The sequence below is a fragment of the Chiloscyllium plagiosum genome, unplaced genomic scaffold (assembly GCF_037043375.1).
Source record: "Chiloscyllium plagiosum isolate Xiang-an unplaced genomic scaffold, Cpla_swu_hap1 HiC_scaffold_17, whole genome shotgun sequence".
Lineage (NCBI taxonomy): Eukaryota > Metazoa > Chordata > Chondrichthyes > Orectolobiformes > Hemiscylliidae > Chiloscyllium > Chiloscyllium plagiosum.
Genome location: NW_028270155.1, coordinates 57,183,054 through 57,208,094, shown reverse-complemented (window position 1 = coordinate 57,208,094; position 25,041 = coordinate 57,183,054). Strand labels below are relative to the sequence as shown.

Genomic DNA, 25,041 nt, shown 5'->3' with positions numbered 1-25,041 from the left:
GAAAACTCTTCTCCTCTTCAGTTCCAGCAGGAACACACTGACTGGAGCACCAGCCAGCACAAAGTCAGTGCTCTAAACTAAGGAGACTCTTGCTTCAGGTTTTATTGGGTATTGCCGGTGGGGCTTGTGCTCCAGTCCAGGAAACCCTTAACTAGACCTGTATCTAACTTTGTTTCTGCCCAGACTCCATCGATGGAGGCACAGATGGCTCTGAATTTCCCCGCTTTTTGAGGTTCCAGTCCCTACTGGTGACAGTAGCCACTTTGAAAATTTCCAGGTGACTTGTAAGTTTCTGAATCTGTCTTCTGACTGTTGTGTCTGGGACAAACCAAATCAATTTCCCTTTTGCACGATCGATTAGAAATTATGTTCTCTCATGAGATCATTGCCCATTATGGTGCCCTCAATATTTTAGCATACATAGAATCTCTTGGGGATGTATATTGTTTATTTCTACAAGGGTAGTTCTGCTTAGGTAAGCTGGTATTTAATCCCCTTCTACCCCAGTTAAGTGAATAATTTTATTTGTGTGGGATAAGGGTAAGTTTGTGATAGATACGGCCACTCCTGTGTCTATTGGCATTTCACATTTCCTCCCTCCTATTACTGCAGACACGTACATTCTCCCCTCTCTGTCTGTATGGAAGTCCATTGCTGTAGTAATGGGCAAGAATCACTCTTCCTGAGAAGGACCATTATTGAAGCCCTGGCTATTAGCACTTTGTATTGAGTCTGTATCAAACAGTTAGCATTTCCTTCAAAGGTGTTGACTGGACCCAGACATTTCAGTGGGCAGTGTTTGTTACTCATGTGTATTCTCTTCTCTCACCCGCCTTAAACTAATCAACTAGGATGTAAGTGCATTGTGCTAACATTCTAGTGGCCCCAGGCAGTGTCTGTATTTACTCGGCTGTCTCTCTCCATATTGTGTTCTGCCGGCCATCTTATGTGTCAAGTAGCCAACTGATGGCTCAGCGGCTATCTTGTGTCCATGTGCCTCGTCACCCTGGCCTGTGCCAACCCCCACTTTAGGTCACAACAAAGTTGACTTTAAAGGATCCATTCCCTTGTTGATACCATATCCAGTCCCAACTTATTTCTGTTTTAAAAGGAGCCAATTTAACTGGCTTTACTTGACTTAAAGAAAGATTGAATGAATTTATTAGCTATTGAAATGCAAGGAAAAATCAAATGCAACATTCACTCAAATTAGAAATAGTGTTGGAGGTTGACCCACAACACCCTTAGGGAGGGTATTCCAGGATTTTGGCCCAACGACAGTGAAGGAATAGCGATATATTTCCAAGTCCGCATGGAGGGGAAGTTGCAGGTGGTGGTGTTCCCATGTATGTGCTGCCCTTGGCCATCTATATGAAAGTGGTCAGGGGTTTGGAAGGTACTGTCTGAGGATCCTTTGGTGAATTTCTACAGTGTATCTTGTGAATAGTACACATTGCTGCTACTGAGTGTTGGTGGTAGAGGGAGTGGATGCTTGTAGGGCTGCTTTGTCCTGGATGGGGTCAAGTTTCTTGTGTTGTGGTTCTGTTCGCCGAGCTGGGAATTTGTCTTGCAAACGTTTCGTCCCCTGTCTAGGTGACATCCTCAGTGCTTGGGAGCCTCCTGTGGAGCGCTTCTGTGATGTTTCCTCCGGCATTTATAGTGGCCTGTCTCTGCCGCTTCCGGTTGTCAGTTCCAGCTGTCCGCTGTAGTGGCCGGTATATTGGGTCCAGGTCGATGTGTTTGTTGATCGAGTCTGTGGATGAGTACCATGCCTCTAGGAATTCCCTGGCTGTTCTCTGTTTGGCTTGCCCTATAATGGTAGTGTTGTCCCAGTCGAATTCATGTTGCTTGTCATCTGCGTATGTGGCTACTAAGGATAGCTGGTCGTACACAAACCAATGTAGTGTACAAAATCCCATGCAAGGACTGCACAAAACACTGCATAGGACAAACAGGAAGACCGCTAACGATCCGTATCCATGAACACCAACTAGCCACGAAACGACACGACCAGCTATCCTTAGTAGCCACATACGCAGATGACAAGCAACATGAATTCGACTGGGACAACACTACCATTATAGGGCAAGCCAAACAGAGAACAGCCAGGGAATTCCTAGAAGCATGGCACTCATCCACAGACTCGATCAACAAACACATCGACCTGGACCCAATATACCGGCCACTACAGCGGACAGCTGGAACTGACAACCGGAAGCGGCAGAGACAGGTCACTAAATGCCGGAGGAAACATCACAGAAGCGCTTCACAGGAGGCTCCCAAGCACTGAGGATGTAACCTAGACAGGGGATGAAACGTTTGCAAGACAAATTCCCAGCTTGGCGAACAGAACCACAACGAGCACCCGAGCTACAAATCTTCTCCCAAACTTTTCTTGAGTGTTGTTGGAGCTGCATCCATCCAGGCAAGTGGCGAAAATTCCATCACATTCCTGACTTGTGCCTTCCAGATGGTGGACAGGCTTTAGGGAGTCAGGAGATGAGTTACTCGCAGTAGTATTCCTCACCTCTTCAGTACCTGAAAGCAAATTGAAAAGGAAAAGGTTGACATGTGGGAATGGGGTGAAGGTATAAAGTGAGAGGTGCACAGCCAGATAGAAGGATGAGGGTGAGCTGGAGATTTGGGCAGGAGCATAAAGAAGTAACATCTTGAATGCTTTCACACGATGAGTCACAGCCTGCCGCAAGGGCTCTTCCCCTGCTATGTTGCAGCTGGGCCATGATATGCAAAACCATCTTCTCCGTCAGGCTGAACACGATGGAGGCATCCTGTCTCCCAACAGTTGACCTCTTAGTTTCGTCAACTGTGGCCCACTTTCTCCAGACAGAGGAAGAGCAGAATGACAGTGGTCGTGTAGCACACTTTTTTTTGAATGAAGAGCCTGCCACAACTGAACAGCCGGAGGTAGGTGTAAACTAAGCATCACTGTTAGGTGTGTGAAGGTGAGGTGGGCTATCTGGGTCATTAGTCTTGAGCTATAAGTGTTATAGAGTGCTGCTGAGGGAGAGCGGTTGGTGGAGTTGTGAAAATACAATGTTGCATTCGCTGACCTTGACCATTGACATAAGCTTTTTTCGTTTATTCCTTCATTTGAAAGTGGACATTGCTGAGGTGGCCAGCAAATTTTGCCCATTTCTAATTGCCCTTGGGGAGGTTGTCTTTTTAAACAGTTCCAGAACTATCCTGCCATACCCTCAGGGCCCAGACACTAGGCATTTACCTCCTTGACCATTCCCTTCGTGGAGCAATTCTACCCTTTTTGGGCAGATCTCCTGGTCCCTGCAAGAGATGTGATCTTTCTCCTTGTGTCAACCTCTTCATTCTAGCTTCCAACCCTGTGACCCTGAACACTTCCCTGATGCTATATTTGTATACTTGAAGCCTGTGTTAGGTCAGATAGAGAGAGGGAGGGAGACCCACACTGCTAACTGACACAGCAGTGAATCTGCACAGTTACTCCCTTTACTATTTGAATTCATGTCTCACTGGGCATCGGAGTGCGTCCAGGAAAACCTACCAAACAGTGAAATTCACAACTGATCTTGGAGGAACCTGTGTGGGAAAGGTCACAGCACTGAAACAAATAAGTGAATAGTTTTAAATGTAGCCTTGCTGTAAGTCTACAATAGTGAGTATAGTGGGTTATTTCTTGATTTGTGTTTTATTGAGATCTGTCTCTTGATTAAATTTTTAAAATATAAGCCATAAGTATTAAGTTAGCCTGAAGCTGTGTTTTGTAGAGCAATAAGACGTGCTATTTTCTGTGTCTGCACATTGAAAGGAGCAAAAACTGTCTTCGGTAGAGTAATATACTCCTCTTGACGGATGTGGGAGTTTCGAGAGAGTAGAATCATGGAGTCCTAGAGATGTACAGCACGGAAATAGATCCTTCAGTCCAACCTGTCCATGCCAACCAGCTATCCCAACCCAATGTAGGTCCACCTGCCAGCACCCAGCACATATCCCTCCAAACCCTTCCTATTCATATACCCATCCAAATGCCTCTTAAATGTTGCAATTGTACTAGCCTCCACCACTTCCTCTGACAGCTCATTCCATACACGCACCACCCTCTGCATGAAAAAGATGCCCCTTATGTGTCTCTTTTATATCTTTCCCCTCTCATCCTAAACCTATGCCCTCAACTTCGGAACTCCCCCAACCCAGGAAAAAGACTTCATCTGTTTACCCGATTCATGCCCATGATTTCATAAACCTCTATAAGGTCACTCCTCAGCCTCCGACACTCCAGGCCAAACAGTCCTAGCCTATTCAACCTCTCTCTATAGTACATATCCTCCAACCCTGGCAACATCCTTGTAAATCTTTTCTGAACCCTTTCAAGTTTGACAACATCATCTTTCCGATAGGAAGGGAACCAGAATTGCACACAATATTCCAACAGTGGCCTAACCAATGTCCTGTACAGCCGCAACATGACCTCCCAACTCCTGTACTCCATACTCTGACCAGTAAAGGAAAGCATACCGAACACCGCCTTCACTATCCTATCTACCTGCGACTCCACTTTCAAGAAGCTATGAACCTGTAATCCAAGGTCTTTGTTCAGCAAAATTCCCTAGGACCTTATCAAGTGTATAAGTCCTGCTAAGGTTTGCTTTCCCAAAATGCCACACCTCATTTATCTAAATTAAACTCCATCTGCCACTTTATATCATTGGCCCATCTGGTCAAGATCCTATAGTAATCCGAAGTAACCTTCTTAGGTGCCTCTAAACCTCCAATTTTGGTGTCACCTGCAAACTTACTAACTATACCTCTTTGTTCATATCCAAATCATTTGTATAAAATGACAAAAAGTAGTGGACCCAGCAACAATCCTTGTGGCACTCCACTGGTCACAGGCTTCCAGTCTGAAAAACAACTCTCCACTGCCACCTTCTGTCTTCTACCTTCGAGCCAGTTCTGTATCCGAATGACTAGTTCTTCCTGTATTCCATGAGATCTAATCTTGCTAGGAGAAAGTGAGGTCTGCAGATGCTGGAGATCAAAGTTGAAACTTTATTGCTGGAACAGCACAGCAGGCCAGGCAGCATCCAGGGAACAGGAGATTCGACGTTTCGGGCACAGGCCCTTCTTCAGGAATGAGCAGAGAGTGTTCAGTAGGAGAAGATAAAAGGTAGGGAGGAGGGACTTGGAGGAGGGGAGTTGGAAATGTGATAGGTGGAAAGAGGTCAAGGTGAGGGTGATAGGTCGGAGTAGGATGGAGGCGGAGAGGTCAAGAAGAAGACTGCAGGTCAGGAAGGCGGTGCCGGGCTGGAGGGATCCGGCTGAGACAAGGTGGGGGGAGGGGGGATGAAGAAACTGGTGAAGTCCAAGTTCATCCCCTGCGGTTGGAGGGTTCCCAGTCGGAAGATAAGACGCTCCTCCTCCGACCGTCGGGTTGTTGTGGTTTGGCGGTGGAGGAGTCCAATGACCTGCATATCCTCGGTGGAGTGGGAGGGGGAGTTGAAATGCTGTGCCACAGATTGGTTGGGTTGGTTCGTCCGGGTGGCCCAGAGGTGCTCTCTGAATCACTCCGCAAGTAGGCGGCCTGTCTCCCCAATATAGAGGAGGCCACACCGGCTGCAGCGGATGCAGTAGATAATGTGGGTGGAGGTGCAGGTGAATCTGTGGCGGATATGGAAGTTTCCCTTGGGGCCTTGGAGAGAAGTGAGGGGGGAGGTGTGGGCGCAAGTGTTGCACCTCCTGCGGTTGCAAGGGAAGGTGCCGGGAGTAGAGGTTGGGTCGGTGGGGGGTGTGGATCTGACAAGGGAGTCGCGGAGGGAGTGGTCTCTACGGAAAGCTGATAGGGGAGGGGAGGGAAATATATCCTTGGTGCTGGGGTCTGTTTGGAGGTGGCGGAAGTGACGGCGGATGATGCGCTGTACATGGAGATTGGTGGGGTGGTAGGTGAGGACCAGTGGGGTTCTGTCCTGGTGCCGGTTGGAGGGGCGGGGCTCAAGGGCGGAGGAGCGGGAAGTGGAGGAGATGCGGTGGAGGGCACCGTTAGTAGTTTGGCGCACTGACCTTTACACCGCTGAGGCCAAACGCCAGCTCGCAGATACCTCCTCCTACCGTCCCCTTGACCATGACCCCACCCCCCACCACCAAACCATCTCCCAGACCGTCCATAACCTCATCACCTCAGGGGACCTCCCATCCACCGCCTCCAACCTCATAGTCCCACAACCCCGCACCGCCCGTTTCTACCTCCTACCCAAAATCCACAAACCTGACTGCCCCGGACGACCCATCGTCTCAGCCTGCTCCTGCCCAACCGAACTCATCTCGGCATACCTCGACACGGTCCTGTCCCCATTAGTCCAAGAACTCCCCACCTACGTTCGTGACACCACCCACGCCCTCCACCTCCTCCAGGATTTCCGCTTCCCCGGTCCCCAACGCCTCATCTTCACCATGGACATCCAGTCCCTGTACACCTCCATCCCCCATCACGAAGGACTCAAAGCACTCCGCTTCTTCCTTTCCCGCCGTACCACCCAGTACCCTTCCACCGACACCCTCCTTCGACTGACCAAACTGGTCCTCACCCTGAACAACTTTTCTTTCCAATCCTCCCACTTTCTCCAAACAAAAGGAGTACCCATGGGCACCCGCATGGGCCCCAGCTATGCCTGCCTCTTCGTAGGGTATGTGGAACAATCCATCTTCCGCAACTACACTGGCCCCACCCCCCATCTTTTTCTTCGCTACATTGATGACTGTATCGGCGCTACCTCGTGCTCCCACGAGGAGGTTGAACAGTTCATCCACTACACTAACACCTTCCACCCCGACCTCAAATTCACCTGGACAGTCTCGGACTCCTCCCTCCCCTTCCTAGACCTTTCTGTTTCTATCTCAGGCGACCGAATCAACACTGACATCTACTACAAACCAACCGACTCCCAAAGCTACCTGGACTACACCTCCTCCCATCCTGCCCCCTGTAAAAACGCCATCCCATTCTCCCAATTCCTTCGTCTCCGCCGCATCTGCTCCCAGGAGGACCAGTTCAAAATACGTACAACACAGATGGCCTCCTTCTTCAAGGACCGCAATTTCCCCCCCGACGTGGTCAACGGTGCCCTCCACCGCATCTCCTCCACTTCCCGCTCCTCCGCCCTTGAGCCCCGCCCCTCCAACCGCCACCAGGACAGAACCCCACTGGTCCTCACCTACCACCCCACCAATCTCCATGTACAGCGCATCATCCGCCGTCACTTCCGCCACCTCCAAACAGACCCCAGCACCAAGGATATATTTCCCTCCCCTCCCCTATCAGCTTTCCGTAGAGACCACTCCCTCCGCGACTCCCTTGTCAGATCCACACCCCCCACCGACCCAACCTCTACTCCCGGCACCTTCCCTTGCAACCGCAGGAGGTGCAACACTTGCGCCCACACCTCCCCCCTCACTTCTCTCCAAGGCCCCAAGGGAAACTTCCATATCCGCCACAGATTCACCTGCACCTCCACCCACATCATCTACTGCATCCGCTGCAGCCGGTGTGGCCTCCTCTATATTGGGGAGACAGGCCGCCTACTTGCGGAGTGATTCAGAGAGCACCTCTGGGCCACCCGGACGAACCAACCCAACCAACCTGTGGCACAGCATTTCAACTCCCCCTCCCACTCCACCGAGGATATGCAGGTCATTGGACTCCTCCACCGCCAAACCACAACAACCCGACGGTCGGAGGAGGAGCGTCTTATCTTCCGACTGGGAACCCTCCAACCGCAGGGGATGAACTTGGACTTCACCAGTTTCTTCATTCCCCCCTCCCCCCACCTTGTCTCAGCCGGATCCCTCCAGCCCGGCACCGCCTTCCTGACCTGCAGTCTTCTTCTTGACCTCTCCGCCTCCATCCTACTCCGACCTATCACCCTCACCTTGACCTCTTTCCACCTATCACATTTCCAACTCCCCTCCTCCAAGTCCCTCCTCCCTACCTTTTATCTTCTCCTACTGAACACTCTCTGCTCATTCCTGAAGAAGGGCCTGTGCCCGAAACGTCGAATCTCCTGTTCCCTGGATGCTGCCTGGCCTGCTGTGCTGTTCCAGCAATAAAGTTTCAAATCTAATCTTGCTAACCAGTCTTCCATGGGGAACCTTGTCGAAGGCTTTACTGAAGTCCATATAGATCTTGTCTACCGCTCTGTCCTCGTCAATCCTCTTTGTTACTTCTTCAAAAAACTCAATCAAGTTTGTGAGACTAGATTGGGTTGGGATATCTGGTTGCCATGGTTGAGTTGGACTAAAGGATCTGTTTCCATGCTCTATATCTCTGACTCTATTCTGCCACTGTCTGTGTGGGTTTGCTCCAGTTTTCTCCCACAATCCAAAGGTATGCAGGTTAAGTGAATTGGCCACACTAAACTGCCAATAGTGTTCAGGGATGTGTAGGTTAGATGCATTAGTCAGTGTTTAATGTAGAGGAATAGGATAGGGTAATGGGTCTGGGTGAGAGTCGGTGTGGACATGTTGGGCCAAAGGGCCTGTTTTCACACTGTAGGGATTCTATGATTCAAAAGTGCAGCTTTGTTTCTGACAATGTGCCATTGAGAAGAGTGCGGGATCAGTGGGCAACCTAATGTATACATTGGTTCCATTCAGCACATCACTATAGCCACTTAACTGAGGAGGCAGCTTAAAGTTTAATTGCTGAGAACCTTTAATGGGAACGGGTAGACTGTAAGATTTACAAGGATGTCGCCAGGGTTGGAGGATTTGTGCTGAAAATGAGACTTAACAAATTTTTAGCTCCAGGAACTCTAAATATAAATGAAACCCAAGTTCAAACTTATTCTTTTCCCTGATTCTAACAGTATAGACTAGAAATTTTAATTTTGAATTTGAAATCTAGCAAAGCTTTAATATTGAAGAACTGTCAATGGGAATTATATTTTAGTATGTTTCAACAAATAGCAAGAGTTATTAGTTCAAAACTCAGACAGATATCATCTCAATATGCCCTTCTCTCCCTTTCAGCAATAACAAAACGTGTGTAACATTTAGTCAAATTGCAGCTTATGTCAGTGATCAGTGTACAAAAGTTTGAGGGGTGTAACTTTCTCGAGCCTCTAAACACACTCCTCAACATTTTTACATCAGTTGCAGATAATTCCTTGTTGCAATTCAGCTCATAAAGGACAGAGTTTATTGTAATGTGGTGGGATTCAGGTGGTTGCTGCTATGCTTGCTAATGGCTCTGTATTTGCAGATAATAGAAATCCTCATTCTGAAAGTGTTAACAGTTGATCCATTGTGAATGTGTGGAAGGCAATGTTTAGTGAGTGCTGGTCAAAATATATGTTGGTAGAGAAACATTTTAATGAAAACTTATAACTATAAGCATAAGGAAATAAGTCCCTTATTTTTCCGAGACTCAGCGGTTTTTCTACTGCATTATTCTCAACAACAGTCCTGACAGATGGCTAAAGGGCTCTGGTACCATCTGTTACTAAACCATCTGGCTGACAGTCCAATATAACAAGGACACAGGCATTGTCCTGTACTCCTTCCAGCACAAACCACTAAATATTTTTCAAACAGGTCATTCAATCACAAGTTGATGTTTCTGTTCCAGTTTATATACGAGGTCTCTAAGATTATTTTGAGTAATTTGGAATATCTGTCTCCAGAGAGTCTTTTCGCTGAACCCTAATTAAATCTGCTTGCAGCATTAGAAATAGCATTAGAAATATCTTTAATGAGGATGGCATGGATACTTTATAACTTCCTTCATAAGGAAAGGTTTGTAAGCCAGCATTGTCTAGTGCCCTGTAGAAATTTTTATTGTTGCCTTTCTTTGTTGCTAGTGCTTTAGTCTGGTGATGTGGGGAGCAAGAAAGGAATAGAAAGATGATTTATTGCACTTTGACTTTCATACCAAGACACTGAGAGTAACTGCCGAATATAACACAAATAAACTCATACCTTAGTGAATGAAGGAATTCTCACATAGCCTTCATACTGTTGGAGCTTCTAGAGATGAATACCTAGCTCTTTTAAAAATATTGATATAACCGATGAGTTTGGAATTCTGCACTATCCGAAGCTTTCCTGAATTTAGTCTTCCACCTCATTTAAGGATAAGACCATAAGAAATGGAAACAGGAGTAGGATGTTCAGCCCTTGAGCCTGCTCCAGCATTCAGTAGTATCATGGCTGATCTGACATTCCTTACGTCCACTCTTCTGTGTTTTTCTCCATAACCCATTGATTCCCCTCCTGAGCAATAATCTATCTATCTCGGCCTTAAATAGACACAAGTACTTGTCCTCCCAGCTCTGTGGTAAGGGATTCCAAAGACTAACAACTCTAAGAGAATAAATTCCTCTTTTTTTTAGTCTTAAATTCATGCCCCTTTATTCTGAGACTATGACCTCTGTACCTAGACCCGCCCATGATGGGAAACATACTGTCGATATTTTATCCTATCAAGCCCCTTGAGAATCCTTTAGGTTTCAATAAGATCACCTCTCATTTTCATAGATCCCAGTGAGTAGAGTTCAACCTGTTTAGCCTTTGCTTGCAAGACAATCCCTCCATACCAGGGATCATTTTAGTGAACCTTCTCTGAACTGCCTCCAATGAAATGATTTCCTTAAATAAAGGATTCAAAACTGCTCACAGTATTCCAGATGTGGTCTCACTATCGTTTTGTCCAACAAGACGTCCCTACTCTTGTATTCCAACCCCCTTGAAATAAGGGTCAATATTCCAGTGGCCTTCCTGATTATCTGTTGTACCTGTTTGTTATCTTTTGTGTTTCAAGCACAAGACCCCCCCAAAGTCCCTTTGTGTTTCAGATTTCTGCAGTTTTTTCCCCATTGAAATAATACTCTGTTTCTTTGTTCTGCCTTCCAAAATGAGTAACTTCACATTTCTCCATATTATACTCCATTTGCCAACTTTCTACCCATTTTCTTAATCTATCAATATCTCTCTCTAGAATGTATCTCTCTCAAAACCTGCCTTTCCACCCATTTTTGTCATTTGCAAATATGGTTAAAATACATTTAGTTCTTTCTTCCAAGTCATGAACATTTATTCTAAACCGTACTGATCCCTGCAGAACCCCACTGGTCACAGTCGCCAACCTGAAAAATAACCCCTTTATCCCCATTCACTGATTCCTGACCATAAGCCAATTTTTTTATCCATGCCAATTAACTATCCTCCATACCATGGGCTCTATCTTAAAGACTTGGCCTCTTAAGAGGTACTTTGTTGAATGCTTTCTTGAAATACAAGATAAGCTTATCTATTGCTTCACCTCTATCCACTCTGGTTGAGACTTCCTCGAACAACTCTAATAAATTAGGCAGACATAATTTCCCTTTCATGAAGACATGCTGACCCTGCTTGATTAGATTATGATTTTTCACATGTTCTGCTATTATTTCCTTAATTTATTCCAGCACTTTTCCAACAAGAGAGGTTAGGGATGGATGTTTTTAAGGTGAGAGGAAAGCTTTAAACCAGACATGAGGAGAAATGTTTCTTTTAAAGAGTGGAATGAACTGCCAAAGGAAGTGGTGGATGCAAGTATGGCATGTAAAAGACCTTTGGATAAGTTCATGAATAAGAGGTTTGGAGGGACATGTGCCAAACGCAGGCAGGTGGAGCTAGTTTAGTTTGGGAATATGGTCGGTGTGGACTAGTTGGAATTAAGGGTCTGTTTCCATGATGTAAGACTCTATGACTCTAATTGGCTAAAATTACCCATCTTTTGTCTCCCTTTTGAATATGGGTGTCATATTAGCAGTTTGACAATCCTGATGCTTCAAAATCCAAGAATTTTTAGAAAGTTACAACTAATGCATCCACTATATCTGTAACCACCACTTTTAGGATTCCAGGGTGCAAGCCATTAAGGCCAGGGGACTTATCTGCCTTTAGCTTTAGTTTGTCTAATACTATTTCTCTGGTGACCGTACTTAATTATTCCTTGTATTCTTTTATATTAATGGGCTGTTTGAATATCTAGGATGTTCGAATTTCAGAGTCCTATCTAGCACTTACCTTGAAACCTTTGAAACCAGTGTCACTGGTACTTTATTGTCCCTTCTCTGACAGAGGCTGTCAGGCTTCAAGTAACCACCAAGTTATTAAGCACTAAGAAAAGAATTCCAGAACCATGAGCTGCCCCCTCTATAAGTGCTTGAAATGACTGTGTGCCTCTCTGCACAAAATGACCTGGCAGGAGCATGCAAGATGAAAGTACCCTGACTTCCAAAGTGACTTCCTGAAGGGCTGAAGTGAATTCAGAGTGGTCCGAGATCAGCTACAATGATGTGGTGAGGCTGATGGTTTGATGTGGACTTCAGTGGATTTATAGTAGAGAACACAGTTCATGGAGCATTCAAAGACACATTGATGAAGGGACGTTAAAATGGAGACCTTTTAGAAGCATTCGGCAAGCTGCATCTGCCAGGTAACCAAGTCAGGTATTGTTGTCATCTAGTTCCTCAGGAGAAGGGTGGAGAATTGCAAAACGCATGCAAATGTGGCGAGTTGAGTATTGATAAGATATAAATATATAGAAATAAGGTCATCCCCACTTGTCAACCAGATTCTGATCTCTCCATTTTGACCAACTGTTAGTCAGATGCGATAATTAATTTATACAGCTTTCTTTATGAATCTGTAAATCAACATAATAAACCAGTTAAAATAATGCCTACAAAATCATATTGCAAGATTCCATGAGGGATTTGGGGAGCATTTTCTATAATTAAGTTACATTGCTACAAATATAATCTTTCTCTGTCTGTGTCATTGGAAAAGTGTTTAAAGGTATTTAAAATATGATGGGTTTTAAAAGGTGTTCAGAGGTGTTTAAAATGATAGTTAAGTGCTCATTTGCCTTTTTTAAACTGAGGGGAAATGCCTTCATCTTTAGGACTGTGGACTCACTACCACTGTGTCATGCGGCTAGGTCCTTCAGATTATTTTAATGTTGAGCCCTGCTGTAGCAAGAAGTGGCTATTCCCATGTAGCCAACAAGTCTGGTTTTACTGTGCTGTCAGTGGTGGTTGCAGCCATATAGAGTCAGAGATGCACAGCATGGAAACAGACCCTTCAATCCATGCCAACCAGAAATCCCAACCCAATCTAATCCCATCTGCGAGCACCCAGCCCACATCCCTCCCAACCCTTCTGATTCCTATTCATATACCCATCCAGATGCCTTTTTAAATGTTGTAATTGTACCAGCTCCACCACTTCCTTGGTCAGCTCGTTCCATACACGTACCATCCTCTGTGAAAAAGTTGTCCCTTGGGTCTCTTTTATCTTCCCCTCTCACCCTAAACCTATGCGCTCTAGTTCTGGACTCTGTCTATTTATCCTAACCATGCTCCTCATAATTTTGTAAACCTCTATAAGGTCACGCCTCAGCCTCTGACACTCCAGGCAAAACAGTCCCATCCTGTTCAGTCTCTCCCTATAGCACAAATCCTCTAACCCTGGCAACATCCTCGCAAATCTTTTCTGAACCCTTTCAAGTTTCACAACATCTTTCCGATAGGAAGGAGACCAGAATTACACACAATATTCCAACAGTGGCCTAACCAATGTCCTGTACAGTCGCAACATGACCTCCCAACTCCTGATTCGGAGATGCCGGTGTTGGACTGGGGTGTACAAAGTTAAAAATCACACAACACCAGGTTATAGTCCAACAGGTTTAATTGGAAGCACACTAGCTTTCGGAGCGACGCTCCTTCATCACCTGATGAAGGAGCGTCACTCCGAAAGCTAGTGTGCTTCCAATTAAACCTGTTGGACTATAACCTGGTGTTGTGTGATTTTTAACTCCCAACTCCTGTACTCCATACTCTGACCAATAAAGGAAAGCCGCCTTCACTATCCTATCCACCTGCAACTCCACTTTCAAGGAGCTATGAACCTGCACTCCAAGGTCTGTTTGTTCAGCAACACTCCCTAGGACCTTGCCATTAAGTGTCTAAGTCCTGCTAAGATTTGCTTTCCCAAAATACAGCACCTCGCATTTATCCGAATTAATCTCCATCTGCCACTTCAGTCCAAGGGCCCATCTGGTCAAGATCCTGTTGTAATCTGAGGTAACCTTCTTCGCTGTCCACTACACCTCCAATTCTGGTGTCATCTGCAAGTCTACTAACTATACCTCTTATGTTCATATCCAAATCATTTATATAAATGATGAAAAGTAGAGGACCAGCACGGATCATTGTGGCATTCCACTGGTCACAGGCCACCATTCTGAAAAACAGACCTTCTCCAGCACCCTCTGTCTTCTACCTTTGAACCAGTGGAGTGCCACTGGTTAAGAGCGGCACAGTGACTCAGTAGTTAGCACAGCTGCCTCACACCACCAGGGTCCCAGGTTCGATTCCAGCCTAGGTCGATTGTGCCAACTCCACACAGACGTTCTCGCTGTGTCTGCATGGGTTTCCTCCCACAGTCCAAAGATGTGCAGGTCAGGTGAATTGGCCATGCTAAATTGCCCATAGCGTTGGGTGCAGTAGTCAGAGGGCAATGGGTCTGGGTGGATTACTCTTCGGAGGTCAGTGTGGACTAGTTGGGTCGAAGGGCATGTTTCCACACTGTAGGGAATCTAATCTAATCCAAGCAGAAAACAGCAATGTCATCCACGTACAGGGAGGCCTTCAATTGCATAATCAAGGCCCCGGTGTTTAGATAAAGAAGGTAAGGAGAAACTGCTTCCAGTTGCTTTAGATATGGAACTCCAGAGTCATTGTTCCTGTTTTGGTCATAGTTTTTTTTTGACTGTAGCCTTAGGACAGAGGCATGTAAATATGTGGAGAAATAATGCCATTGTTAAAAAGAGGATACGCATGTCACTAAATATCCAGCTTTCGTTGACAGCCGTTCTACATTCTGAATGCTGCTGTTTGGCCAGTTGCCTATGTTATGCAGATAAGCTTCAAAAGTGCAGTTATGTACTGCTAACTGACTGATTAGAGATTAGAAAAACTAACCCCCAACAATGGCCAGAATATATTCCTGGATAATAGCCAATAAACCAGCATGCTTTCTGGCTAGCATCAAGCAATCGAATAAACCAGAATTGTGATGTTTGGCACGTCTTAAATCTTTCTTGGTCACTTTTCTGTAAAATGAATGAATTAGTTTTTTGTTGTGAATACCTGCTGTGCTTTCCACCCATTAGTGTTTTTTTTAATGTTGGCTGTTTTACAATTGAATTGATGCATTGCTATTTGACTTGAAGGAAAAACACATTTCAGTTTTCTTAGCTTTGTCAAAAAATGATGATCAATTATATTTGGGAATGTGGTGAACTTACTTACTCAAATAGTTGGATTTTAAAACAGTGGCTTTGCACAGGATTGCAAACAAAAGCCAAAGATTGCCAGTCTGTGCTAAATCTGTATTAGAGCCAGATATTGTTTGGACTGCATGAAATACTGGTTGAAGTGAAATACGGCTGGAGCTCCCAACAAATGTTCATAGTGCAGGGGTGACAGAAGAGGTGGAACATCCCTTCCTGTTCAGTTCTGCAGTCATGTGTATTAGAGCAATTCTTCACCATTGTCTTGCTGTCGCCATTTCCCCCTCTCCATGTATTAAGTGCATTCAGCAGCACTTTCAAAGTCCCAACCCCATGCTGTCTAGAGGACCACAGCACTGTTAATGTGTTAGTTTATTGGACTCAATGTTCAGTGATTCTGGACATAATTAATTGGACAGGGTATTAATGCAAGATTTGGTTCAAAGATAGTGGGGGAGAGACAGAAAATTAGTGGGCCATATTTTCTGATTGAGGTTGATGGCCTCATTAAATGGTTCATTTGAGCTTTACATGGGGCACATTTTTACAAGTACAGGTGGTTTGGGTTCTCACCATTGGTACCTTTTTTTTTTAGCTGCCCCTCAATTGGAATGAAACTTCCTCAGCATTGAGTTTTTCTGCCGTGTGCCCTCTGAGCTGGCTGGAATTCAGCCCACAGATCTTTTGACACAAGGAGCCGGAGTCCCATCAGGAAATGAATTCCAGAGTGTTAAGATTTGCTTCCTTTTCTTTCCTGATACGCAGATGAAAATCTGTGCAGGATTTTGTTTAACACTGGGAACTTTGTGCATGCTAATTTCCAAAAAGATCTTGGCAGGTTGTGGGTCAGATTTAGGTGAAGTGCCAAACCATGACGATCAGAACCAATTGCCATTGCAGCCTTCCTTCAGTGCTGAAAGGTTCAGTCTTCCTTCACTTGTTCTGCTGTTGAGGACATTTTTGGACCATCCTTTGTCTGGCATCTCCCACAAACAGTGCCACTATGGGTGATCCGACTAGAGTAAGGATCTCACAATGGCATTGCTCAAGGGATTATCTCCTCCACATTAAGGTTGTGATCCATAGAGAAATGTGCACGTGTATTATTAACTCCCATCAACTTGCATTAGACAGCCATCAGTCCAGCTGTTATGTTTGTTTTGAGATTCTTACACACTTCATGCAATTGCAATATGCCAACTTCTGTGAGCAACAACCAAATTTTCTTAAGCAAATACAACAAACTTTCTGGAGAAACATTTTAACACCCTTTGCTATTCTTGTGAAGCCATGTCAAGGGAATCTCTCTGAATAAAGGAAACAGTTCTTTCTTTATACAAAATCTTTACATCACAGTCAGTAATGCCCACAAGACAACACCCAACCACTCCCTCACAGTCACATGCCACTCAAGACACAATGCAATGACCTAATCATCTCAAAAAACCATGTATTGTAAGTCATCCCTAATAGTCAAATCTGTTGCAAGTGTTTTTTTAAACTGCAGGGAGTAGTCAAAATTCCAACTGCAATGTTCTTATTGATTTCGAATAGGATGATGATGCAAATGTAAATTAACTCTGAATAATAGGAGGTGGCCATGTAAATGGCTCTGAATGGCAAGGGATGGGAATGTAAATTCCTTCTAACCTATCTGTAAGGCATCCCATCCTAGCCTCTGGACATTCAATTTCCTGCAGGTCAGTTCAGCAAATTAACTCATTAATATCCCACAGCTCTCTGAAAAAGGTCTCCGTTTAGTATGCTATAACATGCCAAATTAGTTCTTTTCATTATTTCTTTTATTATCCCATTACTCTTTGTTCATTATCTTGCAATCTGATTTGGTACTTCAAGGAAGTGCATTCTAGATCTTAACTATGCTTTGTGTGAAAAAAATGTCTCCTCAATTTTCTCTTTAGTTCTTTTGCTGACTACCTTAAGCTGATGATCTCTGGTTATCAACCCACTAGCCAGAGGAAGCAGCAAATAGTGTGAAACATTTCAAACTCTTCTTCATTTTGAATCCCTCTCTTACATCTCACTTTGTATTCTCTGATCCAAGATGTACAATTGCTACTTGTGCAATTTCTCCACATATCTGAAGTCCCTCATGTAATCATCCAGATAAACCTCCAGTACCCACTCTTAAGGTCTTAGCATTCCTTCAATAGTAGAGCTTTAATGTGGTCAACATCCCTCTGACAAAGGGAATTTTAAATACATACATTTCTAAGCTAGCACAGGGAAAATGTACAGGCACAGGATAAGAAACAGATTTGTCACCATAAGAGTGAGGAATTTCTACATTTTACTAATCTACAATTTAGATTTAAAGTAAAACAAACTTTAAAAAATTTGAGGAGAAAGTGAGGACTGCAGATGCTGGAGATCAGAGCTGAAAATGTGTTGCTGGAAAAGCGCAGCAGGTCAGGCAGCATCCAGGGAACAGGAGAATCGACGTTTCGGGCATGAGCCCTTCTTCAGGATCTGTTTGGTGCCATTTGACACACCCGCTCTCCTCAGGCTTGAAGCTGCTCCAATCCTTCCAAGGCTGCAATTTGGAAGGATTGGAGCAGCTTCAAACCTGAGGAGAGCGGGTGTGTCAAATGGCACCAAACAGATCCTGAAGGGCTTATGCCCAAAACGTCGATTCTCCTGTTCCCTGGATGCTGCCTGACCTGCTGCGCTTTTCCAGCAACACATTTTCAGCTTTAAAAAAATTATGCCAAGTAGAACTTTAAAATAAGAGTAATTTCATTTAAAGTACTGCAGGAGAGTGCTGAACAGTTTGTTGTAGACAGCAGTATGTGGGGACTCTTAAACTCTCCTGGCAATTTGGATGACCACATCTGCAGGCAGTGCCACCAGTTTGACCAATTTGAGTGCCAACTGAAGGTATTACAGCGCACCCACAAGGCTGAGAGTTATGTGGATAGCACATCTTTACATGTGATCAGCTTGCAAATTAACAAGTCCAGTCAAGGAAGAAATGGATAGAGTCATAGAGTCATATATCAAGGAAACAGGCCCTTCTGCCCAACTCCTCCATGCCAAGCAGGTTTCTAAACCGGACAAGTCCCATTTGCCAGTGTTCAGCCCACATCCTTCTAAACCTTTCCGATCCGTGTACCTGCCACAAAATCAATCAGAAGCAGGGAGGCAGCCAGCTGGTCAGGAAAGTGCACCTTACTGATGAAGGGATTTTCTGAGTTGGAAGACTGTGAATGTGACCGTTCCACTGGGGAGTGCAGCCCAAGCCCAGCTGCACAACAGGAAGCAGACAAAGAGAAGAACTACAGTGGTAGGACACTCTACTGGGGAAAGATATAGACAGGCAGTTCTGTGGCCATGGATGTGACTCCAGGAAGCCTTCCTGGGGCCAGAGTCAAAGATATCCATGGCTACAGAACATTCTGAAGGGGGAGGGCAAACAATTAGAGTTCACAATTGTATCAAGGAACTAGGTAGAGAGATGAATCCTGCAGTGAGAATTTAGGGAGCTGCAAAATAGATTGAAATGCAGGATTTATCCCAGTGCCACATAATAATGATTATAGGAATGGTTGGATAGAATAGGTGAATGCATGACCGAAGAGTTGGTACAGGAGGGAGGGCTATAGAATGCTGGATCACTGTCCATTTCTATGAGAGATCGGATCTGTAAAACTACCATGCAAAACATTTCAACTTGAATTTTACACAATGGACAAGAAAATTCACCTTGTCACCATTCAGTATGGTCCACTCAATACCATTGCAATAGATTAGTCCAGTAGGTGTAAAATGTTTCTCTGAAATTTTCAGTGTTCTTGATTCACACTCTACATTCTTTGTAAGGTCCCCAGACTGAGGTGTTCTCCAGCTTCCTGCCTGTTGCTATGCAATGGTCTTAATGACCTTAAGCAGCATCTTTCCCCATTGAGTTTCTGTGGTAGCTGCCCCAATCTTTATGGTGGTCCCTCAGCACATAGTCTTGGACTTTGGAATTTGCCAACCTGCAACACTTAGCTGAGGGTCACTCCTTGACTGGAAGACTAGTGAATTTTGGGCAGAGCAAAGAGTATATGTCATCAAGTTGATGTCCTCCACATCCTTTTGATGTTTGATACAGTGGAAACAAGCTGCATGGGATGAAATGTGACAAAACCCACTGCAAAAATCACCTCTCCTTTTCAAAGGCCCATTCCCACAAGGAGGCAGATAACATCAAGCCAGTGTGCCACCAGAGATATTGGATCTCTGTCAGCTGCCCAGAAGTGGTCATAAGTTGACACCCTGACAAACAATCTGTCAATTGTGGCGCTGGAAAAGCACAGCAAATCAGGCAGCATCTGAGGAGCGGAAGAATCAACATTTTGGGCATAATCCTTCATTGGGACATGCCCGAAATGTCGATTCTCCTGCTTCTCAGATGCTGCCTGACCTGTGCTTTTCCAGCACTGCACCTTTTGACTCTGACTCTCAAACAACTGCAGTCCTCACTTTCTCCTAACCTACGTCAATACCTTTGTCTCATTCACAAACTTCAAAATTATACTCCCAATATGAAGTCTGAACATTTACATACAAATCAAGAAAATACTGACCCCATGGAGTCCCATTAATCCTTCCGTCTTGACGGTAAAGCATCCATTAAACTGCTCCATACCTCCTATCCCTTAGCCAATTACATATCAAAGTTCCCATCACTCCTTTTAAGATGCACTATTTTAACAGAATCAGAAAAGATACACTACAGATGTCTTTTTTAAAAAAAATGTAAACAGAGTAACCTCAATTATCCGGCATTCAATTATCCAAACGAGATCACAAGGTCCCAATGCTTGACTGAACTGTTATCTGGCATTCGATTAGCCGAACAAAGTACTCCCTGCCTGTGTCGCTCGGATAATTGAGGTTCCTATGTATACAGCACCTACTACACTACTTTTCTAACCCCTCTATTGCTTCAAATAATTCAATCAGTTTAGTCAGAGAAGATGTGCCTTTAGTAACCACAATTAACCCATTCTTGGCTTTTCATGGTTTTAAACTGCTGGAATTCCTCACCAGCGACATCATCCAGCTTGAAAAGCCCAAGTGAGGCAGCTGTTCACTGTTTTACCAGGAAAATAAATGTTTGAAATGTGGGACTGCTATGGTGTCAGAGCAGAAACAAGTCTGGCACACATCTACATAAATCTTTGAAGGTGCGCACTAATTGTACGTTGATCAAATTAAATTCCTTACGATTGGCAAGACCTGGTTGATCGCATGGTCCTTGGAAATGTATATCTATGCGATTGATGGAACCCTTTTTACTACTGGCAAGGCAGCCGGAGTTGTGAATTCAGTCTGGCTATTGTCACTGCAGAGCCAATTGAAATAATTCAATGCCCCAGTGAATCAGCCATGACTATTTACATGCAGGTGACTGAGATATTGTATCCCTAATAACACAATGGAAAGACCAGAGAAAAAGAAATTGGGAACAGTGGTGACTTCAATGGCGGCAGGCTAATCCAATGTGCCTGATCCATTTGGGAACAACTCCAGAAGGAAGCTACAGGTATCGATAGCGCCATTCCAGTCAGAACTTGTGAAAGCATTGCTCTTCAGATAACACTCTCACATGCGTAGCACCTTCCGCAACTTGTTCCCTCTATGACTTTGCATCTCTGTATCCTCTAAATTTATCTTGGGCACCTCTGTTATGCTGCTGTGGATCCCCCTGCATAGCATCATGACCCCACGGGATGTCTTCCTCTTCCAACATCCTTTTCAAATCGTCTGTAACCATCCTGACGATACCCATTTGAAAGCTTCCAAACCTCTGAAAAATGTCTGTGACTGCAAAACGTTTACCAGAATGTATGGAGAAAACATCTGGAAGCATTAAGCCCAACTTTATATTGGGTGATATGATCTTTAGACATGACAAAGTGCTATTCACTCCTCTTGGTGACTTTCCCAAGATAGTATATGTTTACTTGTGAAATGATTTGAAATGTCTCATTAGTCTGGACTAATGGTAATCTGTCTGTGTTTTCATTTGATTTGCCTGTGATAATGATCTAACGGGCATCGGTGAGCATTCAGTCATGTGCAGCCAGAAGTTCTTCTGTTTAAATTCAGAAGGGATCATATTGGAGGCAGCTTAGCTTTTACAAGTTTTAAGTTTTTTATCTTCCTTTTTGGTCCACAAACCTTCAATTGCTGAGCCTATCAACTGCAGCTCCCAGCATAGGTCCTGGTCTGATTTTTCTGGGTGCTAGAGTTTCCAATGTGACTAGCTGACCGCAGGTTCTGACTGGTGGAAATTTGTCCCACTGACTAACATGCTGGAGCCATGATGGGGAGGGCAAGAGGGTTGACCATCCAGAGGTGTCTGGTAGCCAACTGAGGTTCTTTAAAAGCTCTAGTGTCGGAGGAAGCACCCATGAGAACCTTCAGACACTGAGTCATGTCCTGCACCAGACCAACCAACTGGAGTGCCGCTCAGTGACAGAGAGGTTTTGAGGGACTCTATTTCCCTCTCCGCCTACACTAGCAGGCTGTCTTGTAGAGGACTGGGCCTCCATGATGGTGGCCCTGTTTCTGACAGTATTTTTATGTTTTAAAACATTTTATACTGAGAAAGAGGGCGAGTGCTGCTGCTTTAGTGCTGATTGAGAGGACTAAGTCTGTCTCTGCAGCTGAGACAGCCCAGACAGTGTCTGTAATGAGATCCCACACTCTCACTCTGGCTACTAGTTAGCCAGTCAAGGGAAAAGGAGTACTGGATGACTGTGTCTGAGGTTGTAACCGACATTTGACCCTGATGAATGAGTCCCACACCAAAAAGCAAAATCCTTCCACTAATCTCTTGTCCAACCGTGTCTGGTGGGTTTCGACTCACAATTGCCTCTGCCTTTTGGTGTATGCTGCTAAGTGATTGAGGCTGTTTGCTAAATGTTCAGAATTATATAGTATCCACAGCTGGGTCAAATCAAAGCTTGCTCTCCTGATTATGACCTTTTTAGTGTTTTTACTACTTTGTTATTTTTAAACCTAAGGCAAATGATGTATGGACAAGTATCATTTTTTTTAGACCATGTCATTTAATTAAGCAGGCTATTGGCAATGAAAGTGCTCAATCAGATAACAAAACTCTCCCCACAAGGGGAATTTGGTTCCATTCTGATTAGTTTAGACAGTGTAATTACTTTGACTGCTGTTGCAGTTATGATGCACAGGCTCCAAAATTTCCAGCATGTCTGACTGGAGAATTAGAATTAGTCACTATTTAAACTGCAAGACCTCTTTGAGGGGAGAGGTCACTCACCAGTACCCTAATGGAACAGGCAATTCACAAACAAAGTAAATTCTAAATTGTTATCAAAATCTTATTGACAACCTACTTGCAGTGGCACAAGTTGATCAACTTATTGTCAATATTGCTGAAGTATCTTGACTAAGACAACATCCTGCCTTCATATAGTGCTTTTGATGTAATAAGATACCTCAAGCCATTTCACAGCAGTGATATCAGACAACAGTTCATAGCAAGGTATCAAAACAGCAGGCAATATTTGGTCATTTAAGGAGAATGGTCACGGAGTACAGAAGAGCTAAAATGTTTGTGAGGTTTAGGAAAAACATTCCAAGGCTTTGGGCCTAATCAGTTGAATGTTTGTTTGAGCATTGACTATAGGGAAAAGGAATGCACAAGAGTTCGAATTAACCTTTAACAAGGGAGCCAGCTCTGTTCTTGTCAATTAAGTATTGGTTTGTTCGATAGGAGTGGTGCCTATGAATAAGCTAATAACACTTTCACGAGGTGTTACACTCCAGATGTATCTCATAAATTCCAGTGCAGCCAACAGTTCCATCAACCATAATGGTCAGAATACCAGCTCCTGGCTACAAAACAAATATCATTGAATCAGTGGAAAACATAAAGAGAATGGGTGTAGATTCATTTTACACACAAAAAATGCATTTTCCTTAAAATAAAATCCCTTCCTTTCAGCTCCCTTTGTAGCTCTGGAAAATGCATCCCGGCCAACTGGGCTGTTTCAAAGCACTTGAAACCTAAAATGGGTCCAGCTGAATGGAATATTGTATCTTTCCTAGGGCTACAATTCTCAAGGATGAAGTACGGTTCTCAAGGATGAAGTACTCTAGGATGCCCTCACAAGAACGGAGTACGATGCTCAACTCATCGACTGTCAGTTCCGACGTGCCACAGAAAGGAACCATACTGACCTCCTCCAGGAGACAGACACTTGCTGCAACTGACAGGGTACCCTTCGTTGTTCAGTACTTTCCAGGGGCTGAAAAATTACGCCATGTTCTTCGTGACCTGCAACACATTATCAATGAGGATGAGCACCTCACCAAGACCTTCCCCACACCTCCACTACTTGCCTTTAAACAACTGCTAATCCTCAAACAGATCAGTTTGTAGCAAACTGCCCGGCTCTCAGGACAACTCCATACAACCCTGTCACGGTGGACGCTGCAAGACATGTCAGATTGTGGACATAGATACCACGATTACGTGTGGGAACACCTCCCACCTTGTACATGGCAGGTACTCATGTGACTCAGCCAACGTTGTCTATCTTATACATTGCAGGCAAGGATGCCCGGAGGCATAGTACATTGGGGAAACCGAGCAAAGGCTACGATAACAGATGAATGGGCACCGCACAACAATCAACAGACAGGAGGGTTCCCTCCCAGTTGGGGAACACTTCAATGGTACAGGACATTCAGCCTTGGACCTTCGGGTGACCATCCTCCAAGGTGGACTTCGGGACAGGCAGCAGAGGAAAGTGGTCGAGCAGAGGCTGATAGCTAAGTTCGGTACCCCTAGGGAGGGCCTCAACCGGGAGCTTGGGTTCATGTCACCATTACAGGTGATCACTATTGCACTACACACACAGACACACACTCCCACATGCACCCCCTCACAGACTTAAGACACTCTGCACTCACCACAGACACACACATTTTGCGTGGTGAATTTGTACTTGCAGAGTTACATTGTACTTTGCTCAAAAACTGCATACATTTCATGTAAAACTCCTGAGCTCAAAAACTGCATGAATTTATGTAAAACTCTTATCTCACTTTTTAGATTAGAATCAATCTAAACATCAGGTCATTGACAGAGAACACAGGGGGCTAACACCTTCAACATATTGTCCAGCTATCACCATTGTTAACAGCTAACCCGAGAATGCAACTTTTAAAAAAAAAAAAAAGGGTTTTGAGATTTACACATGAAAGAAGTGAAACTATCACTGTATTCTAACAGATGAAAGGCTTAACAGACAATCAATTCTTCAATGCATAATTTCAGTTACATCACACTGCAAATTTTTGCTATAAATTCTGTGTTACGATCGAGCCCTCCACAATCACTTGATGAAGGAGCATCGCTCCGAAAGCTAGTGTGCTTCCAATTAAACCTGTTGGACTATAATCTGGTGTTGTGATTTTTTAACTTTGTACACCCCAGTCCAACACCGGCATCTCCAAATCATGACTCTTATTTCCAGCCTGACAGCTAACCAAACTCCAATTGAGTCCTGTGTCTACAGTAAAACTGCAGCAGAGTCTGCCAATATTTTCTGGGGCATGTTGATATTCTATCTGATTTACCAATCTATCGCTTGAGCACCCCAAGTATCTCTTTTTTACATTGCAATATAAGATGGCTAATTGACTGTGCATGCCTGTGT

General features: G+C 44.5%; 1 protein-coding gene and 1 long non-coding RNA gene across 2 annotated transcripts in view; one reads left to right on the top strand and one right to left on the bottom strand.

Moving 5' to 3' along the window:
* Positions 1-25,041, top strand: part of LOC122558478 (11-beta-hydroxysteroid dehydrogenase type 2-like) — a 74,018-nt gene that overhangs the window by 27,622 nt on the left and 21,355 nt on the right. The gene's annotated exons all lie outside the window — the stretch shown is intronic.
* Positions 2,295-25,041, bottom strand: part of LOC148147352 (uncharacterized) — a 41,403-nt gene continuing 18,656 nt past the window's right edge. Inside the window, exon 3 of the long non-coding RNA XR_015759971.1 lies at positions 2,295-2,538. This is a non-coding gene — a long non-coding RNA (uncharacterized LOC148147352). The remainder of the gene's footprint in view (positions 2,539-25,041) is intronic.